We start from the raw sequence: 18,319 nt of genomic DNA, 5'->3' as shown, positions 1-18,319 counted from the left end.
TGTAATCTTGCATATGCGGGACAAGGCCTACGTACGTGGAATCCAATTTTTGAAAACTTGCGTACGCGAGACTACGCACACGACGCGAGCACTCTTCCCTGTTTTGCAATCTCGCGTGCACAAACATAATCCCAAGTACGCGAGCTCTCTGTTTTAGACAAAAATGATAGTTTTGAATGTTTAACGAATACTCTAACTTTCCAAACCTCCTTTACACTTGTTTAAGGCCCATTAGTGAGCTTTTAGGCCTTAGAATAAGGATGAGTGTGTTAAATAAATTGAGGAGGATACTTGGAATGGTTTTGCAAAGTGTTAACTGAATTAATGATGTATGTGTAACAGTGAATGAGAAGAGATTGTTGAGGATGATGGAAGTAATGAATGATTTGTAATTGGATGAGATATATGTGACCTCGGGTAAGAGATAGTGGCATTGTCCACTTGCTCTGGAAAAGAGATGAGGAAGAAGAATGATGAGAATTGAGTTTGATTATAAAATAGAATGAATATGATAAATAAGGCATAGTATGTCTGTGTTTTCTCTCTGGTTGTAAAGGTGACAGGACACCTATTCCCTCTAATGGAGACAGAGTACATATTTCCTCTAATGGTGACAAGGCACATATTCTCTCTAACGGTGACAGGGCACTCTCCTTTGAATGGTCAGTCGATGTGCTGAGATATTTATGCACAATAGAGAGACAATGTCCGGGTTAACTGTCGGACATGTCTGGTTAGCTGTATAACCCACAAATAAGCTCATTAGCCATACGACAGGAATACATCATATGCATTTGTTTGTTTTGTTTGAATGCGCCTTACTTGGGTTTGCCTATTTGATTATCTCTGCTTAATTATTGTATGCTCTATCTACTGTAACTGCATTCTATCTGTAATTTCTTTGTCTGTATTATTTGTCTGTACAACTGAGATGCCCTTGTCTGGTGGAAGAGTGACGAGAGCTATTCCACTGGTGTTTCAGAGGGCTGGAGGATGCAGGATTTAAAGGGTTAAGTTATGATCTGAGTTACAAACTTAAAAACCTTAGATTATGTACCCGAAATTTGGTTTAGCTTATTCTTTATGTTTGATTCTGAATGTCGGAGTTATAGGATTATCTCTGGCTTTTTCGGGACCTTATATCTTATTTATGTGGGCAAAATTATCATGCTGAGAACCTCCGATTCTCATTCCATACATATGTTACTGTTTTCAGATGCAGGATGCGAAGCACCAAACTGAGCATTCTGGAGACTCTTGAAAGCGAAGAACTATCTTGGGACTCGGTGGTTGTATTTGGTTTATGTTTATATATGTAAATTGATTCTCCAACTTGTATTTTATATTTTGTCCCTCCTAGAGGTTGACTTAGAGAAACAGCAATTATGTTTATCTTTTGGTTTATTTTCGAGTTTAGAACTTGCTTATGTATCTATCCTTTGAAACTCTATTTATATACTTGTCTCTATAGTTTTTTGTATAAGCCTTCTACCTAATCGCCTTTTGACTGTGACGTATTTTCAGTCTGGTTTTGATCATCCTTTCTTCCAAGACTCCTAGTTAAACTGATCTTGATATATATATATATATATATATATATATATATATATATATATATATATATATGTATGTATGTATGTATAAGTATATATATGTATGTTTCTTTTTAGAGGTCGTAATACCTCACCACCTTTGATTTACGTTATAGGCGTAAAGCTCTTTGTGGTAGAGTGTTACAAGTTATGACCTGAATTGGGTTCATTAACTCTTTTATATATGTTGCGCTTGGGCCTAACCTGTTAGCGTTTCTGGCTTGTTTGGCCTAACTTTGAGCCAAACCTTTAGAATTAGTACCCAGTTATCAACTTTAATTGTTTTCCTAAGTTATTTTACAATTTTTATTACTCTCACGCAGTACCGGACATACTTAAGCTGGTACTGCTGGCTACTTTACCATTACACAATTTTTCACAGAAAATTATGTTTTCCAACTCGAAACATTCTACTAAATTCAAATCTCAGCTCTAAATTTTCAAATGAAGACCTCTAAATTTTTGACCTATTTTCGGACAATTTATTTATTATTATTTTATATTAATTATTTCTGGTTCTTACAGTAAAAATGAGGAACTCCTACTACCTTTGAATTCTCTAATTTTATGAAGTTTAGGTATTGAAATTATTGTTATGTATGAAATTTTATAGAATTAGATTGAATTCATATGAATAGAAGTCAAATTGGCAAAGTAGTGTGCTTGTAACTAAACTCTGGTAGTTGGAAACTTGTCGAGTTGGCTTTAAAGATTGTGAAGAGAAGGGTATTGAGGTGTTTTGAGTATGGAGAGAAATTGGTCAAGGCATGGTTTTGGTTTCTTGTAGTTAATATATAATATTGTGTGAAACTTAGGCTAGTAGCCTTAAGATAGGTTGAATTGCATGAATTAATTGAATGAATGAATAGGATGATTGATAAACCCCAATTTGACGGTTTATCTTGGATTGAATTTAGAGAATTTTGTATACCTTTTCTCACATTTACCCAATGAATTAGCATGGTTTTGTATATTCTCCTTTAATTGTGCTTAAGAGTGAAAACATGTTTTTTAGGTCTTAAAATAAATAAATTTGATTCACCTTGATTCCATTAGATGCCTTGATATGTTTGTTAAGTGATTTAAGATTTAGGAGGCAAAGATTGGATCAAGGGAATAAAGAAAGAAAGCATGAAAAGTTGGAGAACTCATGAAGAAATGAAAGAACCGGAAAGCTGTCAAGCCGACCTCTTCGCACTTAACCGACCATAACTTGAGCTACAGAGGTCCAAATGATGCGGTTCTAGTTGGGTTGGAAAGCTAACATCCGGGGCTTCGAAACGATATAAGATTTGCCATAGTTGCATCGCGCATAGGGGCGCGGACGCGCACGGTACGCGGACGCGCCGATGGTGGCACATGACCCACTTAATGCAACACGTGGTCAGCGATTTTAGAAGCCTTGTGGGCCCAATCCAACTCATTTCTAATGCTATTTAACCCAAGGACTGAAGGGGAAACACAAGTATTGAATATGTTAGTTACCATTAGTCATAGTTTAGTTTTAGAAGTAGTTTCTAGAGAGAGAAGCTCTCACTTCTCTCTAGGATTAGGATTATGATTAGGTTTAGTTCTTAGATCTAGATTTTAATTCATCTTCTTCTACTTCTATCTTCTCAATTCTTTGTTGTTACATTCATGCTTCTTCCATTCTTTTGTTGTAATTTCCTTTATGTTGTTCTTATGTTTTGTTGTAGATCTACTATTGTTCCTTCCATTTTTTTTCAATTCAATGAGAGGTAATTCATGTAGATCTTGTTTCCTTTATTTGTTGTTGTTAATTCTTTGCAATAATTGTTGTTAGATTTTGTTCTTGTTGTTGATTTACTATGTTTTCCTTTTGTGCCTTCCAAGTGTTTGATGAAATGCTTGGTTGGATTTTAGAGTAGAATTTTATGCTCTTGGCTTGGAAAGGTAACTTAGGAACTCTTGAGTTACTAATGTCCAAGTAATTGATGATTGGGATCCATTGACTCTAGTTCTCACTAATTGAATTAGTGGAGAGTTAGGACTTATGGACTAGGATTGATATAGCTCATTTGACTTTCCTTTACCACTAGTTAGAGGATGATTTAATGAGATTAATCCTTGCCAATTCTCATATTGTGGTTAGTGATTAGGATAGAGATCCTTGAACACCAACCCTTGCCAAGACCTTTTTGGGCCTTAGTTTACTTTCTTGCCATTTATCTTTCATGTTTCTTATTAAAACCCCAAAAATAACTCACAACCAATAACAAAACGCTTCATTACAATTCCTAGGGAGAACGACCCGAGGTCCAATACTTCGGTTTATAAAATTTAGGGGTTTGTTTTAGTGACAAACAATCTTTTGTATGAAAGGATTATTGTTGGTTTAGAAACTATACTTTACAACGAGATTTCATTAGTGAAATTCTAAACCGTCAAAAATCCAATCATCAATGATGTAGAATATGGAATGAGATTGTATATAAAGGAGTGTTGTTATGATGTTAAAGGTTGATGATGATTATTGATGAGTATTGAATGATAAACATTGGTGTTGATGAAGATTGAATTGCATGTTTTAGTTAATGAAATTATGTGTGATATGTGACTAATTGAATGGAGGTTGGATATGAGCTTGTGAATGTTATATTAATGTATAATAATTGTGATGGATTGGAATTATGTATATTTGGTGTGATTATTGCGTGGATGGTTTAGGATTATTGTGTATATTGTGTATATTTAGGATTTGAATATGCACTTGTATGTTTTGTTTGAGTATGCATTTGCTTTGGCTTGTCTATTTACTTAACTGTAATTAACTACTACGTGATCTAATTGATGTATCTGTTTCCATATTTGTGTTTTTCTTGTTTGTTTTGTTCGTGTTTGTTACTGAGAGAACCCTCATACTGGTGGAGGAGACGCTGAGGGTTGTTTCTACTTGATGATTTGGAGGTTTGCAGAGAACGGAAAGTAAAGAGTTAGATTAGAATCCTTATATATAGTCACCTATATTTGGTTTAATGAGAATTTTAGGATTTGATATAGGTTGTTGAAGATTTTGGAATGCCTCTAGCTTTTCTAGATATTATTTATTATCTATATGGGCACCTTTACCATACAAAGAATCCCAGTTCTCATTTCATATATATTCTGTTGTTTTTCAGATACAGGAGGTGAGGCACCTCACTGAGCATTGCTGGAGACTCTTATACAAGCGAAGATTTATTTTGGGGAGCTGTAGTTTGTACTTAGTATATAGATATGTACATATTCTCCACTTGTATAACTTGTAGGTCGAGTCTGGAGCTTGCTATATGTATTTTTGGAACTCTATATTCATATGTATATTATTTTTTTCATACACTATTATCTGTTTCTTCTACGCCTAACCGTTCAAGTGTGATGCGACTTTTGGGTTTTGTATTGTTCAACCTTTCTTCAAGGCTCCTTGTTAAGCTTCTCTTCATATATATCTATGTACATATTTTTACTTTTAGAAGTCGTAATATCTCACCACCTCTGATTTACGAACTTAAGCGTAAAGCTCTGTGTGGTAAAGGGTTACAAACTACACACAATCATCTTCCATACTAAAAAAATTTTCCCTATTTTGTTTATACCTAAAAAAATAAAATTAAAACATTCTGTTTTCTTTTTTAAATCCATTCTTTAGGAGTGAATCTCATAATGGTCCTTAAGATTCATGCAATCACCCAATAAGGTCTTTGAAATTCTAATTTCACTATTGTAGTCCTCTAGATTGAGCTCTGGGTACCATAGTAGCCTTGAGTATTTTTTGACGATGAGTCAGTTATCGTAGCATTGACGTGGTATCATTTTGCCACATTGGACCTAATTTGGTTTTTCTTTCTACGGGCCACTTAGTTCTGGCGCCACTACCACTATTGGAGTTTAGTTCTTGGCACTGATTGGAGGGTATGTGAGGAAGAAGCTGAAGAATGGTGTGTCCAACTTCAGGAAGGCGTTTCAAGGAGCTTTGGTGCAGAAGGCAAGAAGAAGAAGCTGTGAAAGCTACTGTCGTGAGGCTTCGGTGCGGGAGGGAGAGAAGGAGGAAGAAGAAGAAGCAGCTTTGGTGGAAAAGGGAAGGAAGAACAGCAAAAGAAGAAGTTATGGAGGTTGCTATTGTGGGATTTTGGTGCGAGAGGGAGGGAAGGAAGAAGAAGAAGAAGCAGCTTTCGTGCGGAAGGGAAGGAAGAGTGGAAAGGAGAAGAAGAAGAGGTTGAAGAAGAAAAAGATGCTCTAGCATGGCAAACTGACGCTATGCTAGTGCTACTATAGCTGACTCATCGTCAGAATAATGCTTAGGGACTATTATGGTGTCCAGAATTCTATCTGGGGAACTAGAATAGTGAAATTGAGATATCGAGAATTACATTGAATAATCGCGTGAATCTCAAGATCATTATAGAGATTTACTCGTTTTTTAGAGATATATAATTGTGCATATCTAATTATTTGTTTTGAAAAATCAAACATTCCAAAAGGCTTAAAGTGAGAGAAATTGACACGTGATTCATGAATTTGTTTTTTAGGTAATATGTAATTCATGAATTTAATGCTCTAGAAAGCTTAATATGGAATTTACATTTTGACTTCCATAATCCTTTATAGACTACGTTTACGAATTAATTGAGGCCATATAACTCCCTAATTTGAGGGGAAAAACAAAAAATGAAATTGCTTCATTTTTTATATTCATTTTAGAAAAATATGTAGTCAGCATGTGAGCTTTACATGGTATAAGCAATTACATATTAAGCGATTCTGTGTTTCTTAATTGATGAAGAAAAATATTTATTTGAAATAAAATTTATACTAGCAATTTTATAACAAAAGGTTCAGATTTGCAATCTTAATTATATCCTTTCAGGGGTTTATAATGAACAAAATTGATGCTAAGAGGTCAAAGTTGGAAGAAGGGCTCCTCCTAATAACGTTACCTGGCTCAGGATTTGGTGGTCCCAAAACCTTTGAATCACTTAATGATTCCATTAAAAAATATGTTTTTAGAATTTTTTTAACAATTGCTATATAGTCCTTGAACTAATTTTAATTACAAATTAACCTCATATATTTTATTTAATTATAAAAACTGTTTTTTATTTTATAAATTATTATTTTATCAATTATCTATTATATTTATTAATAATCAAATACAAAAACAACAACCAATTATATACTCTATTGATCCTAATAAAGCTTTTGGCCATTCCAATCGATTAAAATATTAAATTTGATCTCGTGACGTTCGTCCATGGCTTTCAAATCGTGTTTCCTTGAAATTCAATCGATTGGTTTATCAAAACAATCGATTGACTTGTAACTCAATCGATTGAATTACAGTGTATCACAAAACAATCGATTGAAAATTGTAAGGTAGAATGGTTTTCACTTAAACCAATCGATTGTTTATACTTTCTAATCGAATGAATGCCCAAAAACAATCGATTGTTTTTGTTACTCAATCGATTGAATTCACGAAAACAACATGAACGCCAAATGCAATCGATTGGAAAGTGATGACATTGAAGTTTTAGCCAAATTCAATCGATCGGTAATGTAATCCAATCAATTGGAAGGTGATGAAGTTGAATTTTTTGCCAACTTCAATCGATTGGTAATGCTACCCAATTAAAAGTAAATAATATTTAAACTTTTTTGTTTAACAAAATTAAAATAAAACACAAAAATAAGAATAAATTTGTATAGGAGTACATTCATTATGTTATAATTTTAATAATTAATGTAAATTTTAAAAAATTGAATAAATTTATATTTATTTTGATTACATTTAAAAGTGAATTATATGTATTCTTATAATCAAGAAATATACTTAACTTCTTCTTTAACTTCTTCTATAATAAGTAAGTTTTTCAATAATTTAATTTATTAAAAAAAATCTCATCTTTTTATTTATCCTACAAAATAAAAATTTATATTAATAGTTTTGAATAAGACAATTAAAATAAAATATAAAAATAAAGCTTGAATAAAAAAATACAAAGTTTTCAATCTAAAAATATAAAATAGTTAAAAAATAAAAAAATATTTAAATATAATTTTTCAAGACACTCTATAACTTAGATGAATAAATATTATTTTTAAAATGAATCATGATATATTGATACAAAACTTATTGTGTGTAAATTTTTTTAAAAATTAATAAACCTCTCTCGTTAATAACAATATTGGAACTTAAATTTGAACGCTAATTGATATTATATATTGTGTAGGTACTTAGAGTATATTAGAAAAGTACGTTAATAATTTGAAGAGAAAATTTATTAGTGTAAATTTTTTTTTAAATTAATCCTTATTGAACTATTCTACTTTTATTCTTTCAAAACATATCTTAATAAAAATATTTGTAACAATAATTTACATCCAATAAGAATATCTTAACGAGTAGTTATATCATTCTGTCATGGGTTAATGCAAAATTTACAGAACGTGAGTACGTGATTGAGTATGTTGTTTTAGATTATAAACATAGGGGTAAAATAGGAAAAAAATATTCGACACCAAACCCTCTGTATTCCTAATATAAATTGTTATAGATAAGTATAGTTTCTTAAAATTTTGGGGTGTCCAGGCCACTACTTGCCCCCTCTAGGTCCATCCCTGATTACTAGCTAATTAATTAATAATAAAAAATAATAACATCTATTTACTTTTTAGTATTTCTCAATTTTTGTGAATTAATAAAAGATAAAAAAAATATTTTTTCCTTATACAATCAATTTCACGAATAAAGTATCGAAACGAATAATTGTAAAATTAGAGATTCTATTCAACTGACTTCGATTTTGTAATCAAAACGATGGTTTATTTTTTGAACACTACAATGAAAAACTTGATTGGACCTTTGCTGATTACTGTAACGGTGATTAACGATGAAGAAATAGTTGATATTGAATAGACGGATAAAAAATAAAAAAAAATTGGATATTGAGTAGATGAATGTTCCAAAGAAAAACAATTAAATTTTTTATAATCAAAGAAAATGATACACGATTTCAATGGTGGGATTGAATAATTAATGATAGATTATTCACCAATTTATAATGTTAATATTAAGGAAAAGATAAGATTAGTTTATCTACATCAAAATAAATCAGCAAAAATTGAAGATAGAATTTTAAAGATAAGATAGATGAATAATAAGATAATTTCTAAAAAGATAACAAGATTGAAATAAGCACAGGACACATTTCAATCGATTGGGTAGCATTACCAATCGATTGAAGTTGGCAAAAAATTCAACTTCATCACCTTCCAATCGATTGGATTACATTACCAATCGATTGAATTTGGCTAAAACTTCAATGTCATCACTTTCCAATCGATTGTATTTGGCAAATTCATATTGTTTTCGTGAATTTAATCGATTAAGTAACAAATACAATAGATTGTTTTTGGACATTCATTCGATTGGAAAGTAAAAACAATCGATTGGTTTAAGTGAAAACCATTCTACCTTACAACTTTCAATCGATTGTTTTGTGATACACTGTAATTTAATCGATTGAGTTACAATTCAATCGATTGTTTTGATAAACCAATCAATTGGATTTCAAGGAAACACGATTTGGAAGCCATGGACGAACGTCACGAGATCAAATTTAATATTTTAATCGATTGGAATAGCCAAAAGCTTTATTAGGATCAATAGAGGATATAATTGGTTGTTGTTTTTGAAGGTTGTGGTAGGCTTAGAGAAGGGGGGGTTGAATCTATGCCTTCCTTTTAAGTTGCTGTTTTGACCCTTTTTAAGCAACACTGCAAATCTGATTCTGTTTGAACTCAGCAGCGGAAATTTATGAGACAATTTATTTTTGTCTCATGAATAACAGAAAACAGAACATGACAGAGAAGAAAAAGCTAACACCAGCATATATCCTGGTTCGGTTGCTTTGTGCTATGCAACCTACATCCAGTCTCCTCCACAAATATGGAAGAATTTCACTATAGTTAACAGTATTACATACACCAATTTCACACTCAAGTTCTAGCCTAACTTGACATTGGCTATGCTAATACCTAACTATTTTCTCTTAGTGCTAACCCAACTAAGAAAGGGATACCAAACAAGTTCAAGATACAAGACACTTAACCAACCTAAAGAAATCTGAAAATAACTCTAGGCTTTTCTCTCAAGTGTATCTCTCAGCCCTTTTCCACTCATGGCTTTTTCTTAAGCTTTCTCACTTTGCCTTTTCTCTCAAGAAATTACAGAAAGATAAGCTTAGAAAAGTACATTACAATCAGAAAAACATGAAGGAGATTGACTTCATCAACAGCCTCTGTGCTATGCGAAAAACCAGATTAGTAAGCCTCTGATTTAGTTCTTCATACTGGCGGAATGCACCTTGAATTGGTTACACTGTCCAGTTAGTTGAACTTTTTCAAAGAGCTCTCTCAGAACAAACACCTCAAGTTCACTGGTTATCTCTCCTTTTTTTAGAATGAACAACAAGCTTCTTTTTATCTCCTAGCATGTTCCTTGGTTCTTCCTCCAAGGTTAACATCTTGAGCCTTGAGCTTCACCAACCACAGATTCACTTTTTCTCCTTAATCATCAAAGTAGAACCATTCCTTCTGACTTTTTCAACTTGACCGAAAGCCACAAAGGAGTAACCGAAATTGTTTTCCAATGGTCAACCAAATCTGAACCCTTGAACACCAACTTGGTCCCCAAGTTTTGATTAAGACCGTAGATACACAGCAGAATAGGGCAGAGAACAACTTTTCCTTCAAAGCCATTTTCGGATTGAGCAGAGAGTAGGGAAGAAAGGATGAAGATCTGATGCATGCAAGATGATATGGTTTACCTTTCTTAAGCTTGATTTAGCTTCTGTGCTACAAGCTTCAACTCTCTCTCTCTTGCTTCTTTGGTTAATGGCTTATGGAAGAAGCTTTTCTTCTCTTTCTCTTTCTTGCTTTTTCTGAAATCTTGATGTGACTTGATTAGAAGGAAGAAGAACGTTGCTTTTAGTTAAACAAGAGAGAGGGAATTTCAATTCTGAAACCAGTTCGGGCTTGGATCGGGTATTAGTATGCATGGCCCGATTTAATTTCTTTGGTTTCTTCCTTTGCTTTTGCTTGGGCTCTTTATTTTGCTTTCAGCCCAATATTCTTTGCGGAATGCCTTTTATTCCATTTGGGCTATTAACATTTGGCCTGCAACAATAAACAATTAGTTAATAAGTAGATATAATTAATCAACACTAATTATTTATTTTGCTCAAAAATAATGTTTGTCATCATTAATTAATTTAGTTAATTTCTTAACTCAACAATCTCCCCCTTGATGACAAACATGATTTAAGCAATAATCAAAAGGAAATAAGTTTGAGTTAGGTTTAAAAAACTCCCTTTGATTTTATGTTGCTCCCCCTATCCTTTTCAACAGTAGCTCCCCCTGAATCTATGCTTTCCTCTTTATCCCTGTTTCACATTGTTCTTAAAGAAAGCACGATAAAGAGTTATGTACAATATATCTTGTACAAGGGATATCAAATGAGCAACATCACATAATCAGCCCAACATCAAGCTATTATCAGCAAACAAATTCAGCACGTGAAAACAAGTATTAATGCAGCAAGAGTAAGTAAGAGGTACTAGGATCTACTATCCTATCCTATCCTATTGCTAATCTTACTCCCCCTTTTGTCATCAAGGGCGGATAAGAGCAACAAAAACAAAGTCTTGTATCCTGCAGAAAAGAGTTAGAGCACAGACCAAAGTACTAATTAAGCTGTCTAAAGTGCACCAATATTAAGAGTTATTACAGTCATCCAAAATGAAATAGTTCAAAAGTAGCAAAAGAAGCAGAAATCATGAGACAAAAAGAGAGCAGCAACAGTTTTTATGAGACAAATCCTAGGCATCAGAACCATTCCCCTCCGAAACAGCATCCTCTTCAACATCAATGGCAACATCTTCATCATTTTGAAGGTTATCAATGAAGGTCATCAGTACAGCCACCCTATCCCTTGATTTCTTCAGGAAGTTCTCATGCTTGCTAGCCAGCTTCCTTTTCTCTTTGCTCAATTCAATCAAGTGGTTCGATTGGGAGACAAACTCTTGAGCAACATCCCTGACCACATTCAGCAGAGTGGATTTCTTCCCAGTGGAAATGGAAATACCCTCAGTGGAAGGAGCAGTAGAATCCTCAGGGACAAAATCCTCATCTTCATCATCTAGGACGACTCGTTCAGATCGAGTGGGTCCTTTGTTCTGTTTTACTGAACCACCCCCTTTTAGGTATGAATGTCTGTTCTCATATTTCTCATTGGTCAAGTCAACCCCAAAATACTCAAAAATACAAGTTAGAAACATGCCATAAGGAAGAGCTTTGTCCTTTTCACTTCTAACAGAATCAAACATGTATCTAACCATCAAATATGCAAATGAAATTTCAGTTTTGGTGAGAATGGCATATAAAACCAGAGTGTCAGTGTATGAAACCCTTTGATATGAACCATTTTGAGGAAGTATAATGTGGTTGACCATTCGGTGCAACTGAGCACGTTCATATCCTAGGGCTTTGTGTGTGGGTGTAATGCCATCTATTAAGGAAACATGTTCACAAATACTAGCCAGGGCATTGATGAGCGGATAATTTATACGCTTTTTGGCATTGTTTTTAGGTAGTTTTTAGCAAGTTCAAGCTACTTTTAGGGATGTTTTCCTTAGTTTTTATGTTAAATTCACATTTCTGGAATTTACTATGAGTTTGTGTGTTTTTCTGTGATTTCAGGTAAATTCTGGCTGAAATTGAGGGATTTGAGCAAAACTCTGAAAAAGGCTGACAAAAGGACTGCTGATGCTGTTGGATTCTGACCTTCCTGCACTCGAAATGGATTTTCTGGAGCTACAGAACTCCAATTGGCGCGTTCTCAACGGCGTTGGAAAGTAGACATCCAGAGCTTTCCAGCAATATATAATAGTCCATACTTTATTCGAAGAATGACGACGTAACTTGGCGTTGAACGCCAAGTACATGCTGCTGTCTGGAGTTAAACGCCAGAAAAACGTCATGATCCGGAGTTGAACGCCCAAAACACATCATGACTCGAAGTTCAACTCCAAGAGAAACCTCAGCTCGTGGATTGATCAAGCTCAGCCCAAACACACACCAAGTGGGCCCCGGAAGTGGATTCATGCATCAATTACTTACTCATGTAAACCCTAGTAGCTAGTCTAGTATATATAGGACATTTATCTATTGTATTAGACATCTTTTGACCACTTTAACTCTTTATTCATTCGATCACTTGATCATGGAGAGGGCTGGCCATTCGGCCATGCCTGAACCTCTTTCACTTATGTATTTTCAACGGTGGAGTTTCTGCACACCATAGATTAAGGGTGTGGAGCTCTGCTGTACCTCAAGTATTAATGAAGTTCTATTTTCTTTTATTCAAATCTCTCTTATTCTTATTCCAAGATATTCATTCGTACCCAAGAACATGATGAATGTGATGAGTTAGATAACCCTCATTATCATTCTCACTTATGAACGCGCGTGATTGACAACCACTTCCGTTCTACATGCAACCGAGCTTGAACGTTTATCTCTTAGATTCCCCAACAGAATCTTCGTGGTATAAGCTAGATAGATGGCGGCATTTATGAGGATCCGGAAAGTCTCACCTTGTCTGTGGTATTCCGAGTAGGATCCTGGGAATCCGGAAAGTCTAACTTTGTTTGTGGTATTCCGAGTAGGATTCCGGTAATGAATGACTGTGACGTGCTTCAAACTTGCAAGTGCTGGGCGTTAGTGACAGATGCAAAAGAATCAAGGGATTCTATTCCAGTAGGCGCGGGAACCAACCAGTGATTAGCCGTACTGTGACAGAGTGCGTGAGCATTAGTTTTCACTGCGAGGATGGGATGTAGCCATCAACCATGGGTGATGCCTCCAGATGATTAGCTGTGCGAGTGACAGCCGCATAGGATATTTTCCCGAGAGGATTGAAAGTAGCCACCGCTGATGGTGAACCCCTATACACAGCTTGCCATGGAAAGGAGTAAGAAGGATTGAGTAGAAGCAGTAGAAAAGCAGGCGTCTTTGAGCCATGCAGCATCTCCATTCGCTTATCTGAAATTCCTACCAATGAATCTGCATAAGTATTCTATCCCTTTTATTATTTCTTCTTTTTATTAATTTTCGAACCCATAAACAATTTTAATCTGCCTAACTGAGATTTACAAGGTGACCATAGCTTGCTTCATACCAACAATCTCTGTGGATTCGACCCTTACTCACGTAAGGTTTATTACTTGGACGACCCAGTACACTTGCTGGTTAGCTGAACGGAGTTGTGAATGAACAAGAGACACAATAGTTTTTGTGTACATACTAAAGAGCCAATATTATTGATCACAATTTCGTCCACCAAGTTTTTGGCGCCGTTGCCGGGGATTGTTCGAGTATGGACAACTGACGGTTCATCTTGTTGCTCAGATTAGGTAAATTTTCTTTTCAAAAACTTTTTCAAAATTTTTTTCTTTTATTTTTCGTTTTTCCTAACATTATTGTCGAAAATATTAATAAAAATCCAAAAAAATTAGAAATTCATAAAAATAAAAAATATTTTGTGTTTCTTGTTTGAGTATTGAGTCAATTTTTAAGTTTGATGTCAATTGCATGCTTTAAAATTTTTTCTTGCATTTTTTCGAAAATCCCATGCATTCATAGTGTTCTTCATGATCTTCAAGTTATTCTTGATAAGTCCTCTTGTTTGATCTTGATGTTTTCTTGTTTTGTGTTGTTTGTTGTTTTTCATGTGCATTTTTGCATTCATATTTTCCATGCATTAAAGATTTCTAAGTTTGGTGTCTTGCATGTTTTCTTTGCATCAAAAATTTTTCAAAAATATGTTCTTGATGTTCATCATGATCTTCAAAGTGTTCTTGGTGTTCATCTTGACATTCATAGCATTCTTGCATGCATTCATTGTTTTGATCTAAAAAATTTCATGCATTGAGTATTTTTGTTGTTTTTCTCTCTCATCTTTAAAAATTCAAAAATAAAAAAAAATATCTTTTCCTTATTTCCCTCCAAATTTTCGAAATTTTGGGTTGACTTGGTCAAAAATTTTCAAAATTAGTTATCTCTTACTAGTCAAGTCAAAATTTCAAAATTTAAAAAAAAATCTCTTATCTTTTCAAAATCTTTTTCAAAAATCATATCTTTTCCATTTTTTTTATTTTTCGAAAATTTCAAAAATCTTTTTTAAATTATTTTCAAAATCTTTTTCTTATCTTTACATGTAATTTTCGAAAATTCACTAATAATTAATTTGATTGGTTCAAAAATTTGAAGTTTGTTACTTTCTTGTTAAGAAAGGTTCAATCTTTAAGTTCTAGAATCTTATCTTGTAGTTTCTTGTTAGTGAAGTAAATAATTTTAAATTTTTTGAATTAAATCTTTTTATCTTTTAATTTATCTTTTTCAAAAATTTTATCTTTTTCAAAATTTGATTTCAAAATATCTTATCTAACCTCTTATCTTCTTATCTTTTCAAATTTTGATTTCAAATCTTTTTCAATCAACTAACTAACTTTTTGTTTGTTTCTTATCTTTTTCAAAACCACTTAACTACTTTTCCCTCTCTAATTCTCGAAAATATCTCATCCCTTTTCCAAAAATTCTTTTTAATTAACTAATTGTTTCATGTTTTAATTTTAATTACATTTATCTTTAATTTTCAAAAATTACTAACTTCTTTTTCAAAATTGTTTTCGAAAATTCTATTCCTCTTTTCTTCTTCTATTTAATTATTTAATTACTAACACTTCTCTTCACCTCTCTTCATCCAAAAATCTGAATCCATCCTTCTTCTTTCTTATACCCCTTTCTTTTTCTACTAACATAGAGGAATCTCTATACTGTGACATAGAGGATTCCTTTTTCTTTTCCTGTTTTCTTCTTTTTCATATGAGCAGGAACAAGGATAAAGGCACTCTTGTTGAAATTGATCCAGAACCTGAAAGGACTCTAAAGAGAAAATTAAGAGAAGCTAAATTAAATTATTCTAAAGGTAACCTTTCAGAAACATTAGAACAAGAGAAGGAGATGGCCGAAAATAATAATAATGCAAGGAGAATGCTTGGTGACTTCACAAAGCCAACGTCCAAGTTTGATGAAAGAAGCATCTCCATTCCTGCCATTGGAGCCAATAACTTTGAGCTGAAACCTCAGCTAGTTGCATTAATGCAACAAAACTGCAAGTTTTATGGACTTCCATCTGAAGATCCTTATCAGTTTTTAACTAAATTCTTGCAGATCTGTGAGACTGTGAAGACGAATGGAGTTGATCCTGAGGTCTACAGACTCATGCTTTTCTCTTTTGCTGTAAGAGACAGAGCTAGAGTATGGTTGGATTCACAACCCAAGGATAGCCTGGACTCATGGGATAAGCTGGTCACTGCCTTTTTGGATAAATTCTTTCCTCCTCAAAAGCTGAGCAAGCTGAGAGTGGATGTTCAAACCTTCAAACAAAAAGATGGTGAATCCCTCTATGAAGCTTGGGAAAGATACAAGCAGCTGACCAAAAGATGTCCATCTGACATGTTTTCAGAATGGACCATTTTAGATATATTCTATTATGGTCTCTCTGAATTTTCGAAAATGTCATTGGACCATTCTGCAGGTGGATCTATTCACCTGAAGAAAACGCCTGAAGAGGCTCAAGAACTCATTGACATGGTTGCAAATAACCAGTTCATGTACACTTCTGAGAGGAATTCTGTGAACAATGGGGTACCTCAGAAGAAAAGAGTTCTTGAAATTGATGCTCTGAATGCCATATTGGCTCAGAACAAAGTGTTGACTCAACAGGTCAACATGATCTCTCAAAATCTGAATGGATTGCAACACGCATCCAACAGTACTAGAGAGGCAGCTTCTGAAGAAGCTTATGATCCTGAGAACCCTGCCATGGCAGAGGTTAATTACATGGGTGAACCTTATGGAAACACCTATAACTCATCATGGAGAAATCATCCAAATTTCTCATGGAAGGATCAACAAAAGCCTCAACAAGGCTTTAACAATGGTGGACGCAATAGGCTGAACAATAGTAAGCCATATCCATCATCTTCTCAGCAACAGACAGAGAACTCTGAACAAAACAATTCTAATTTAGCCAATATAATCTCCGATCTGTCAAAAGCCACTTTCAGTTTCATGAATGAAACAAGATCCTCCATTAGAAATCTGGAGGCACAAGTGGGCCAGCTGAGTAAGAAAGTCATTGAAACTCCTCCCAGTATTCTCCCAAGCAATACAGAAGAGAATCCAAAAGGAGAGTGCAAGGCCATTGACATAGTCAATATGGCCGAATGCACAAGGGAGGAGGAGGACGAAAATCCTAGTGAGGAAGACCTCCTGGGACGTTCCTCAAGCAAGAAGGAGTTTCCTATTAAGGATCCTGAGGAATCTGAGGCTCATCTAGAGACCATATAGATTCCTTTAAATCTCCTTCTGCCATTCATGAGCTCTAAAGAATATTCATCCTCTGAAGAGAATGAAGATGTGACTGGAGAGCAAGTTGCTCAATACTTAGGAGCTATCATGAAGCTGAATGCCAAGCTGTTTGGTAATGAGACTTGGGAAAGTGAACCTCCCTTGCTCATTAATGAACTGGATACTTGGATTCAGAAAACTCTACCTCAAAAGAAACAAGATCCTGGCAAGTTCTTAATACCTTGTACCATAGGCACCATGATCTTTGAAAAAGCTCTGTGTGACCTGGGGTCAGGGATAAATCTTATGCCACTCTCTGTAATGGAGAAGCTGGGGATCATTGAGGTACAACCTGCCTTGTTCTCATTACAATTGGCAGACAAGTCCATAAGACAAGCTTATGGAATAGTAGAGGACGTGCTAGTAAAGGTTGAAGGCCTTTACATCCCTACTGATTTCATAATCCTAGACACTAGGAAGGAAGATGATGAATGCATCATCCTAGGAAGACCTTTCCTAGCCACAGCAGGAGCTGTGATAGATGTCAACAGAGGTGAATTAGTCCTTCAATTGAATGGGGACTACCTTGTGTTTCAGGCACATGGCCATCCCTCTGTGACAAAAGAGAGTAAGCATGAAGAGCTTCTCTCAGCTCAGAGTCAAGAAGAGCCCACACAGTTAAACTCTAAGTTTGGTGTTGTGAGGCCACAACCAAACTCTAAGTTTGGTGTTCAAACCCCATATCCAAACTCTAAGTTTGGTGTTGGGACCACACTAAATTGACCTGATCACCATGTGGCTCCATGAGAGCCACTGTCAAGCTATTGACATTAAAGAAGCGCTTGTTGGGAGGCAACCCAATTTTATTTATCTAATTTTATTTTATTTTGTTTCCTTGTTATTTTTGTGTTTTATTAGGTACATGATCATGAGGAGTCACGAAAAAAATCAAAAAAATTAAAAACAGAGTCAAAAACAGAAGAAAAAAATTTTCACCCTGGAGGCAGCACAGACTGGCGTTCAACGCCAGTAAGGTGCATCTGGCCGGCGTTCAACGCCAGAACAGAGCACCATTCTGGCGCTGAACGCCCAAAACAAGCAACAACCTGGCGTTAAACGCCAGAATGGTGCACAGAGAGGACAAACTGGCGCTGAACGCCAGGAACAAGCATGAAACTGGCGTTCAACGCTAGAAACATGCATTACATGGGCGTTGAACGCCCAGAACATGCACCAATGGGCGTTTGAACGC

Source organism: Arachis stenosperma, chromosome 9 (assembly GCF_014773155.1).
Source record: "Arachis stenosperma cultivar V10309 chromosome 9, arast.V10309.gnm1.PFL2, whole genome shotgun sequence".
In the NCBI taxonomy this organism is placed as follows: Eukaryota; Viridiplantae; Streptophyta; class Magnoliopsida; order Fabales; family Fabaceae; genus Arachis; species Arachis stenosperma.
The sequence above is the reverse complement of the archived record's forward strand: the minus strand, read 5'-3'. Positions refer to the sequence as shown.